The 11,893-nt window shown below is 44.3% G+C and overlaps 1 long non-coding RNA gene across 1 annotated transcript; it reads left to right on the top strand.

Annotated features, from left to right (window-relative positions):
- The first annotated feature begins 3,275 nt into the window (after nt 1-3,275).
- On the top strand, nt 3,276-9,381 carry LOC117348006. Its single transcript, XR_004536889.1, has 3 exons — nt 3,276-3,589; nt 3,703-4,263; nt 9,119-9,381. It is a non-coding gene; the product is annotated as an uncharacterized LOC117348006 (long non-coding RNA).
- The last annotated feature ends 2,512 nt before the right edge of the window (nt 9,382-11,893 follow it).

Genomic DNA, 11,893 nt, shown 5'->3' with positions numbered 1-11,893 from the left:
GCTCGGGCTTGTGCCTTTTGTCTGTTTTGACTGTAGCCATTGTTTATGGGATGAATGAAGCTGAGTGAAAGATTCAAAGTCGGGTGAAATACAGCAGAGGATAAAGAAGAAGAGTAAGGGTTGCCGGAGCTGAGTGTTCAGGCGACCATCTTAGTCGGGCTCCACAGCGCCGCCCCCCCTCCCCCCACCCACCTGGCATAATTTTAGTCACCCATATCCTTCTATGCCTCTCGTAAGGAGATGTGTATCTAGTTTGCTTTTAAATCCTAGTACAGTGGATTCCGCAATAAACTCCTCTAGGAGAGCATTCCTGGTGTCCTCCACTCATTACGTGAAGCAGAACATCCTGATATTTGTCCTGGACTTGACCCCCCCCCTTAGCTTCAGTCCATGTCTCTTGTCCGTGTCACATTGAACTTTGTAAATGATTTTTTTTCCTGCTCTATTTTGTCGATTCCTTTCAGTATTTTGAAAGTCTCGATCATATCCCCTCGCAGTCTCCTTTTCTCAAGGGAGAACAATCCCAGTCTCTTAAGTCATTCCTCGTATTTCAAGTTCTCCATACCTTTTATTAGCTTTGTTGCTCGTCTCTGCACCCTCTCCAGCAGTTTTATATCCTTCTTTAGGTTGGGAGACCAATGTTGGACACAGTATTCCAAGTGTGGTCTGACCATTGCTCTATAAAGCGGCATTATAACCTTCTCCGATCTACTCGTGATTCCTTTCTTTATCATGCTTAACATTCTATTTGCTTTCTTTGCCATTGCCGCGCATTGTGCCGACGGTTTCAGGATCCTATCTATCAGTACACCCAGGTCCTTCTCTTGTTCGCTCTTACCCAGAGTTGCACCTGACATTTTATACTTGTGTTCCTTATTCTTTCTGCCTAAATGCATTACTTTGCACTTTTCCACATTAAACTTCATCTGCCATTTTTCCGCCCATTTCTCTAACTGACACAAGTCACTCTGGAGTTCCTCGCTATCCTTCTGCAATCTGATTGCCCGGCATAGCTTTGTGTCGTCTGCAAACTTGATGATCTCACTGGATGTTCCTTCTTCTAGGTCATTGATGAAAATATTAAATAAGATGGGCCCAAGTACCGAGCCCTGGGGCACACCGCTAGTCACTTTCTCCCAGTCTAAGAACTTCCCATTTATGCCCACTCTCTGCTTTCTAGTCTCCAGCTATTTGCCTATCCATCTTAGTATATCTCCCTCTATTCCATAGCTTTGTAGTTTCTTGAGAAATTTCTCATGTGGAACCTTATCGAACGCTTTCTGGAAGTCCAAGTATATTATGTCCACTGGTTCTCCACTATCAATTTGTTTGTTCACGGTCTCAAAAAATTGAAGTAAATTCGTCAAACATGATTTCCCTTTCCTGAAGCCATGTTGACTGGCTCTCATCAGGTCGTGTGTATCCAAGTGCCAGACTATGCTATCTTTAATCAGTGCTTCAACCATCTTTCCAGGGACAGACGTAAGACTCACAGGTCTGTAGTTGCCCGGTTCTCCTCTTGATCCTTTTTTGAAAATTGGCGTGACGTTCACTATCTTCCAATCGTCCGGTATCTGTCCAGTTCTAATTGACAGGTTGGCAAGTTTTTGCAATAGCTCTCCGATTTCAACCTTCAGTTCTTTTAAGACTCTCGGGTGAATTCCATCAGGTACAGGGAATTTATCACTTTTAAGATTGTCAATCTGATAGTATATCTGGTCCAATTCCACTTCTACTGTGGTGAGACTGTCCTCTATTACTCCTTCGAACACTTTCACTGCTTCTGGTATTGTTGCGGTGTCCTCCTTCGTAAAGACAGATGCAAAGAAGGAATTTAGTCTGTCTGCAATTTGTTTGTGTTCCTTGATGTACCCTTTTCTTCCCTGGTCATCCAGCGGTCCCACCGCCTCTTTTGCGGGTTTTTTTCCTTTTACGTATCTAAAGAAGGGCTTGAAATTTTTGGCCTCTTGCGCTATTTTCTCCTCATAGTCTTTTTTGGCATCCCTCACCGCCTTGTGACATTTCTTCTGATCATCTTTGTGTTTGTTCCAAGCTTTGGTTGTTTTCGCACGTTTCCATTTTTTTAAAGGAGTCCTTCTTTTCTTTTATGGCTTTCTTCACCTCTCTAGTAAGCCATGCCGATTCTCCTTTGCCTTTAGTTTTCCTTTCTATGGAAATCCGCGGAATGTAGAGATTTTGTGCTTCCGTGATAGTATTTTTCAGTAGAGACCATGCCTGATCTACCGTTTTAACTTTGTCCATCTTTTTCTTGAGCCGTTGTTTTACCATGGCTCTCTTGCTATCTCTCTTCCCTTTTTAAAGTTTAAGGTCGTGGTTAAGGTTTTGGTACGTTTCCCTTTCCCGATTTCAAGTTTAAAGTTGATCATGTTGGATCGCTTGTCCCCAGCGGAACCGTGACTTCTACTTCTTTTGTCAGTCCCGTAATGCCATTTAGGACCAAGTCCAAGGTGGCGTTTCCTCTCGTCGGCTCTCCCACCATTTGTTCCAGGAAGCAGTCCCCTAGCGCTTTCAGAAACTTGGTTCGAGGTTCGCAGGTTGCAAGATGTAGAGGCTGTGACCGTAGCTTATTGAAAAGTTTGGAGTTGGAGGTTTAAGGAGCAATCACATTGGAGTTTTGTGAGTGAGCTGTTGAAGCTGTGACTGGAGCTGCTGGTGGAGGAATTCTTCGAGTTAGTCATTTTTTTACGGAGCGATCTCGAAGTTAAGTAGTGCACGCTTCTAACCAGCTTAACAACTCTGTTTTATTTATCTTTCTATTTGGTAAGTTGTTTTAAAGTGTTGGCAGTTTGATTGCGTATTTGGGGGGAGGGTGTGAGGAGACCCGTAGGTTTAGGCAATATGCACTCGATACTGTACCCTCGGGCAGGAGGTGGTAGGTTATTCAGTGTAAGCTGGCTTCCCAACTCTCCATCCTATTTCTCTTCCAAGTTGTTTAAAAGTGTGAGCCGTTTGTTTGCAGATCAGTGGGGAGGGTGTGAGGAGACCCGTCGGATAAGGGGGTTATTCAGTGTAATCTGGTACTTCTTTTAAATTCCAGGACATATATGGGCATTTTTGTTTCTAAACCTTAAGGTTGGAGGGTATGGCGATATGAGGGTACTCTTGGGGGGAGGGGGGTTTCGTTATTCTAACCTGTTACTTTCAATTGCAGGAGATATGGAGGCACAAGAGGTGTTCAACACTAAGGTCAGAGCACGCAGATTCACAGATGAAGAGCTTGCTGTTCTTGTAGATGGTGTGGTGGAAAAGTTTAAAGATCTATTCCAGAACGCAAGGCTTTCCTCTGGGATGAAACTGGCTATTTGGTCCAAAATAGCGTCTGATGTCACCGCCCTCGGTGTTTGTAAATGCACTGTCCCGCAATGCAAGCACCGTTGGCAGGACATCCGTGGCGTGGTAAAGGCCAAGTCCAGCAAGATATACAGGCATGGAAAGGGTGGTGGCCCTCCATGTGCTGTACAGCTGACTGATCTGGAGCGTCGTGTTTTTCAGACGCTGCGGCCTGAACAGGTAGTGGGTGTCCCTGGTGGGGTGGACACATCAGCGCCAGCCAGCGATGATGAAAATGGTGAGTTTTGTGTCCTTTTTTGTGGTTATTTCACATTTCTACGTCACATGTTTTATGCTGTTTTGTTGTTCTAACCGATTTGTGTTTTATCTTTTGAACCGCGATAAACAAAGAAGAAAAGTTAAAGAATTTCAACAGATATCACTTTGAGCTAAGTATACATTGACTGCTGCTTCATGAATTAAACATCTAATAGATGATCTTAGCTAACCGCGTACATAGAATATTTGTAGCTTAACCCAGCTGTTCACCTGATTGCACCCATTGCACCCTGCACTTTATAAATAATTGTTATCAATACACAAATGTGTTGATTTTATGAAATGATATAGAAAATAAAATTGGTTTTTAGTATGTATTACTTAAATAAACTAAATTTATATGAAGACGCATACCATAGCATTTAAATATTTCCACTCCAACAGCTAGCAAAATAAATATGAACCGCTTTCAAGAAGCGATCCCTCTTCCTGATGTTATATCCTCCCCCCTCTTCCCTTTAATTAATTTGTTTTTAATGATGTAATTAATAACTTTCCCCTCCCTCTTCACCCTCAAGCTCGTGTTCGTATCTGTAATTTGTCCATTTAATGTTCACATTTCCCCTCCCCCTATGATAATTTATTTTAACTTTTCATTTTTAGCATTGTAAACCGGCCAGGTGCACGTCGATGGTCAGTATATTAAAATTAATTAAACCCAAAAATGGTCTTAGAGATATTTGGAGCATTGAGATTAAGCATCAAATTTCAGCATCTCAATGGCCACAAATTTGGTCTTGGAGGATGAGATGTACAGTGTCTGCATCTATGAGATAAACTTGTTTTTTTTTCTTCTGCATAGAGCGTTTTGGACCCCAGTTAGAATTCAAAAGTTAAATAGTTCAGTCTAATAGATGCTGGCACTGTAATCTTGAAGTAGGGACTTTGGATCATCTTTTGTTTTATTGTTAAATGCGCTTTAACGTGGAAAAATGCAAGGTCATGCATATAGGGAAAAAGAACCCGTTGTTCAACTACAAATTGGGGGGGGGGCATTGTTGGGAGACAGCAGACTTGAGAGAGACTTGGGTGTGCTGGTGGATGCATCACTGAAGCCATCTGCACAGTGTGCAGCAGCCTCGAAAAAAGCCAACAGGATGCTGGGCATCATAAAGAGGGGCATAACAACCAGGACGCGGGAAGTCATCATGCCATTGTATCGAGCGATGGTGCGTCCACATCTGGAATACTGCGTTCAGTATTGGTCACCGCACCTCAAGAAGGACATGGCGGTACTTGAGAGAGTCCAAAGGAGAGCAACGAAACTGGTAAAAGGGCTGGAACACTGCCCATACGCCGAGAGGTTGGATAGGCTGGGGCTCTTCTCTCTGGAAAAAAGGAGGCTCAGGGGAGATATGATAGAGACCTTCAAGATCATGAGGGGCATAGAGAGGGTGGATAGGGACAGATTCTTCAGACTGAAGGGGACAACAAGTACGAGGGGGCATTCGGAGAAACTGAAGGGAGATAGGTTCAAAACAAATGCAAGGAAGTTTTTTTTCACCCAAAGGGTCGTGGACACTTGGAATTGCGCTACCGGAGGAAGTGATCAGGCAGAGTACGGTACAGGGATTCAAACAGGGATTGGACGGATTCCTGAGGGATAAAGGGATCGTGGGATACTGAGGGAGGAGCTGGGATGTAACACAAGTATAGAAAGCTAACCAGGTAATAAGTATAGAAACCCAACAGTTCGTGCATGTGCAAGACCGGATGGTTAGGACTTCGATGGGAAGATAGGACTTCAATGATAAACCAAGGTGGCAAGGGAGCCCCTTCTGGTGATTCAGACAGGTCGTGACCTGTTTGGGCCGCCGCGGAAGCAGACTGCCGGGCAGGATGGACCTATGGTCTGACCCGGCGGAGGCACTGCTTATGTTCTTATGTCCCTTTATCTTAGCCTTTGGAACTCAATTTGGGATCAAGTAAGTTGTTTATTGGAAAAGCATATGGCATTATCTTATGATACAATACTATTTGGTATGTCAATGAGGAAAAAGAGCAAAATATCAATAATAATAATAATAATAATAACTTTATTCTTGTATACCGCAATACCATAGAAGTTCAATGCGGTTAACAATAGAAGAGACTGTACATTTACAGCGATGATACATATTACAGTGTTGTTACATTTACAGAGATGTTACATAAATAACAGTAATAAAAAGGCATATACTAAAGAAGAGACTGTACGTATACAGCGATGTTACATGTTATAGCGGTGGTACATTTACAGTGATGTTAAATGTGAGGCAATGAAAAGGCAGGGCAATTAGATAAAACAGAGATTGAGAAAGAGAGGCCATAGTGGCTTGGGAGGGGGGCGTAGTCAGAGGGAATGGAGGCATGTCGAGGTCAGGAGGGTGCAGGGAAGGAGGGAAGGCAGCGTTAGCGGAATTTGTCGAAGAGGTAGGTTTTTAGTGACTTCCTGAACAGGTGGTAGGGCGGGGAGCTGGAGATGAGGGCGGTAAGGCAATTGTTCCATTTGCCCGCTTGGAATGCTAGGGTTCTATCAATGAATCTCTTGTAGAGGCAGCCTTTTAGGGAGGGAAAGGTGAATAGGTGGGCGTTTCGTGTGTGAGAGGGGCCTGCTATTTCAAGGTGCTCAGACAAGTAGATTGGGGAAGATCCTGTAAGAGTTTTGAAACAGAGGCAGGCGAACTTAAAGATGATCCTTGCCTCTACTGGAAGCCAATGGAGTTTGGTGTAGTAGGGGCTAACATGGTCGTATTTTTTGAGATCATAGATGAGGCGGACGGCCGCATTTTGGACTGTTCTAAGATGTTTGATGGTATTTTTATAGGATCCCAGGTAAATAATGTTGCAGTAGTCTAATATGCTTAATACCAGAGATTGAACGAGTAGACGGAAGGCTTGGTGGTCGAAGTAGCGTTTGATGGTGCGCAGTTTCCAGAGGGTACAGAAACATTTTTTCACCTGGGCACTGGTATGGTCATCGAAGGTTAGGGTGCGGTCCAGGATGACTCCAAGGATTTTTATGGTGGGTAAGATAGGGTAATCTAGCCCATTCAATCTGAGGGAAGTGTTTGTTAATTTGTGGTTAGGACTCGCTAGGAAGATTTTGGTTTTTTCAGAGTTCAATTTTAATTTGAGTTTTGAGGTCCACAGTTCTAACTTGGTGAGGATAGATGCGATGAGTTTTTCCGTTTCTAGAGTGAGTGAGGTAATGGGGACAATGATGGTGATGTCATCTGCATATATGAACGATTTTAGGTTAGAGTTTGCTAGGCTTCGTGCCAGAGGGGTCAAGTAAATATTGAATAGGGAGGGGGATAGGGGAGAGCCTTGTGGGACTCCACAAGGGTTACGCCAGTGGTGGGAGAAGGCTCCATTACTGTGGACCTGGTAGGTACGGTTTGTTAGGAAGCCTGTGAACCAATCTATTACCTGTCCGGAGATGCCGATGGAGTCAAGGCAGTTGAGCATAATGTCGTGGTCGACCAGGTCGAAGGCACTACTCAGGTCGAATTGAAGTATCAGGGCGCTTTTACCCAGTGAGAACAGGTGGAGGAGGTAATTTGTCAGGGCAGCTAGGACGGTTTCGGTGCTATGATTTGGGCGGAAACCGGACTGGGAGTCATGGAGAATATTGAACTTGTCGAGGTAATTCGTAAGGTTGTTGTTGACAAGACCTTCCATGAGTTTTTGGAAGAGTGGTATGTTGGCGATGGGTCTGTAGTTGGTGATGGAAGAGATTGGCTCCTTGGGTTGTTTAGGGATTGGGGAAATGAGGATGTGGCCAAGTTCGGACGGGAAGTGTCCAATGGACAGGCATAGAGATACCCAATTGAAGAGTTCTGCTTTGAATGATGGGGGGGGGGGGCGCATTTCATGATGGTGGGAGGACAAGTGTCTAATAGGCAGTTGGAATTGGCGTATTTAGAATAAAGTTCGAGGAATAGATTCCAGTCAGGATTTACAAAGGAGGTCCAGGACATGTCGGCTATTGAACCTTCTGTATCTGCTGCGCGTAGGTTGAGTGGGGGATCGGGGCTGTACAGCTGAAAGAGACAGTTTTAGAGTGTGGATTTTGTTTGCGAAGTGGTTGGCTAGAGTGATTGCGGAGGGAGGGAGGTCGGAGGTGGAGCGTTTGTGAGAGTCTATGTCGAATAGGGAGTTAACTAGTCTAAAAAGTGCTTTGCTGTTTAGAGAAGGGGAGTTTATTAGTTGGGAGTAGTGTTTACTGCGCTTATCGATGATCTGTTTTTTGTATTCTTTGACTTTCAGTCGCCAGGTAAGTCTGTCTAAATCAGTCCCTGATTTACGCCAGATTCTTTCATGTTTCCGGACTTCTCGTTTTATGGTCAGGAGGTTCGCGTCAAACCAGCTGTTTGAGGGGCGAAGAGTTTTCGAGCGAAGTTTAAGAGGGGCAGTGGTGTTAAGAACCTGGTCGCTAAATTTTTCCCAATTTAGGTGGAAGTTGGGGGTCTACGTCGGAGTCGGAGATGAGAGTGTAGTGTGACCAGAAGTCTGCTGGATTAAGATGTTCTCTTGTCCAGATGAATTGCTTTGTATGGATGGGGTTAGGCTTTTTGTCAGGTTGTTTTTTGTGCCAGGCAAGTTCAAAATTGCACAGGAGGTGGTCAGACCAGGGGGTATTTGACCAGGTTTGGTCTAAGAGATTTATATTGGGGGTGGTGTTGGTATTGGAGAGAAAGGTGATGAGGTCGAGGTGGTGGCCTTTGTTATGGGTTGTGGTTTGGGGGGGATTGGAGAAGCCTAGTGTCGTGAGGAAGGAGAGAAGGTCTGCGACATTTGAGTTCTCTTTCTGTTCTAGGTGTAGGTTGATGTCTCCTGCTAAGAGATTGTAGGTACCTGCTGAGGAGTTCGCAAGAAGGTGCTCGTAGAAATCATCTTTTGCTTGATTCCATTTATTAGGGGGTATATAGAATAGCGTGACGATTAGGTTATCTATACAGTCTGTTTTGGAAATTTTGCAGGTGAGGATTTCTAGGTCCTATCAATAAACTTTTATTGATAATGACAGGAGTCGCCATTCAGCACATCACAAGTAATTGGAAAAATTACAGTAGACTCAATTATAATTTCTGGTGGAACTCATTATATCACATATATAAAATGGAAAGAACAATAGCTATACAACAAGGGAACTATAAGAAATTTAATAAAATTTGGGAGCCATTAACTTCTTATTGTAATGAGTAAACACCATTTTCTATTGAAATTTACACCGTCTAATGTTTGGGAGGGGGGGGGGGGAGATATATTTTTTTAATATTCATATTGGGAAAATAATAGAGGAATGATGGGAGGGGAGGGTGGTAATTTTATGTATTGTAAGATAAATTAGAAAGATTGTCAAGTGATGTTTTAATTGTATTGTTTCACTGTTTGTACACTTGATGTAAGATTGAAAATGAATAAAGAATTAAAAAAAAAAAAAAAAAATTAATTAAACTTGAAATTTGATGAATTAACATTCTGAGTATATTTTATCTTATAGCGCAAACACATTCTCTTGTGTCTATTGGCCAGACAGGGGCTGAATGCGCCCTAGATCCTTCAGCGTTTCCCGGGGGAAGAGGACAGAAATGAAAATTGTGTACTGTTGAGCCTGTTGCCCCTTCGATGTCTAGGAATGCAGAGGAAGGTGAGCTGGGATCTTCCTGAGGATTCTATCAGCTGGTTTCAACACAGCAGCAAAGAGGGGCCACTCTAACGCTGTCCTCTAGTGCCAAGACACTTGTGAAAAAGCACACCAGGCTCTGAGGGAACTGTGTTTTCTTTCATCTCTCCTAACTGCTGCTCTTCCTGAGGATTCTATCAGCTGGTTTCAACACAGCAGCAAAGAGGGGCCACTCTAACGCTGTCCTCTAGTGCCAAGACACTTGTGAAAAAGCACACCAGGCTCTGAGGGAACTGTGTTTTCTTTCATCTCTCCTAACTGCTGCTCTTCCTGAGGATTCTATCAGCTGGTTTCAACACAGCAGCAAAGAGGGGCCACTCTAACGCTGTCCTCTAGTGCCAAGACACTTGTGAAAAAGCACACCAGGCTCTGAGGGAACTGTGTTTTCTTTCATCTCTCCTAACTGCTGCTCTTCCTGAGGATTCTATCAGCTGGTTTCAACACAGCAGCAAAGAGGGGCCACTCTAACGCTGTCCTCTAGTGCCAAGACACTTGTGAAAAAGCACACCAGGCTCTGAGGGAACTGTGTTTTCTTTCATCTCTCCTAACTGCTGCTCTTCCTGAGGATTCTATCAGCTGGTTTCAACACAGCAGCAAAGAGGGGCCACTCTAACGCTGTCCTCTAGTGCCAAGACACTTGTGAAAAAGCACACCAGGCTCTGAGGGAACTGTGTTTTCTTTCATCTCTCCTAACTGCTGCTCTTCCTGAGGATTCTATCAGCTGGTTTCAACACAGCAGCAAAGAGGGGCCACTCTAACGCTGTCCTCTAGTGCCAAGACACTTGTGAAAAAGCACACCAGGCTCTGAGGGAACTGTGTTTTCTTTCATCTCTCCTAACTGCTGCTCTTCCTGAGGATTCTATCAGCTGGTTTCAACACAGCAGCAAAGAGGGGCCACTCTAACGCTGTCCTCTAGTGCCAAGACACTTGTGAAAAAGCACACCAGGCTCTGAGGGAACTGTGTTTTCTTTCATCTCTCCTAACTGCTGCTCTTCCTGAGGATTCTATCAGCTGGTTTCAACACAGCAGCAAAGAGGGGCCACTCTAACGCTGTCCTCTAATGCCAAGACACTTGAGAAGGAGCACGCCAGGCTCTGAGGGAATTGTGTTTTCTTTCCTCCGGGTGAGACTGCAGTTCGGCAGTGCTCAGAGTCCTGACATCCAGCTCTCCCACGGAGCTTTTTTTTCCCCCAAAATCTCTGCACAGACCTTTTTTTTCTGTTACAATCTGCATCTGATATATTTCTGCACCTATTGCCTGCTAAAACAATCACTGATTACTTCATGAACAACCTGCTACTACTTGTTACCTGTATAGCTGCATTTACAACCTGCTACTACTTGTTACCTATATAGCTGCATTTACAACCTGCTACTACTTGTTACCTATATAGCTGCATTTACAACCTGCTACTACTTGTTACCTATATAGCTGCATTTACAACCTGCTACTACTTGTTACCTATATAGCTGCATTTACAACCTGCTACTACTTGTTACCTATATAGCTGCATTTACAACCTGCTACTACTTGTTACCTATATAGCTGCATTTACAACCTGCTACTACTTGTTACCTATATAGCTGCATTTACAACCTGCTACTACTTGTTACCTGTATAGCTGCATTTACAACCTGCTACTACTTGTTACCTGTATAGCTGCATTTACAACCTGCTACTACTTATTTTTAACCTACCACCGCATGTTACTTGTCACCACAACCTGTCACCACTTGTTATAAGTATAACCGCATGTAAAACCAGCTACTGCATATCTTAGCCTGACATTGCATATATAGCCTGTACTACTCCTCTACTGTTATCGCATGTTCATTGCATGTCTAGCTCTACCACCACTTACTTAGCCTGCTCTGCCCATCACTACTACCTCTTATACAGCCTAGCCCCTCCTCAGCCTGCATCTTACTAGCAGCACTAATCTCTCCCACCTCCTGCCTGACAAGCTCTGCCCAAACCCTCTCTCACTATCTCTCCTCGCTCCCACCATGAAGCCACCCTCCTGGCTCCTCCTTCTACTTCTCTGCTCTTTCACCAATACTTCTCACTGCCAAATATCTCTCTCCCCCAACCTCCCCGACTCCACAGTCTCAAACACCTGCCCAGGCCTCAGAAACCCCACACTAGTACACACTAGAACTCATCACAACAAAAAACACAGAGGAAGAAACCACTCCTCCTTAAAGCCTGTCCCTCCAGCCAACCTACCCAACCTCACCTCTGTCTCTCTCACCCCGGTCCCCACACTCTACTGTAACGCCAGATCAGTCCGCAACAAGACCCAAATAATAAAAGACCTACTCGATGACTCCGATCCGGGTTTCGTGTGCATCACAGAATCATGGATCGGAAAAGACGATACTTTCACACAAAACAAACTCTGCCCTCCTGGCTACCACGGCCTCTTCTCACCCAGAATCAACCGGAAAGGAGGAGGCCTGGCTCTGCTTTACAAATCATTCTTCAATGTTCAGCTCCTTGAAAAGGGCAGCCATACCTCTCTAGAATTCATACTAGCTTCAGTTAAAGACGAACTCCAACCCCACCCACTAGGCATCTTGCTTCTCTACCGC

This window comes from Geotrypetes seraphini, chromosome 14, assembly GCF_902459505.1.
Source record: "Geotrypetes seraphini chromosome 14, aGeoSer1.1, whole genome shotgun sequence".
In the NCBI taxonomy this organism is placed as follows: domain Eukaryota; kingdom Metazoa; phylum Chordata; class Amphibia; order Gymnophiona; family Dermophiidae; genus Geotrypetes; species Geotrypetes seraphini.
This window is presented reverse-complemented; position numbering and strand designations above follow the sequence as displayed.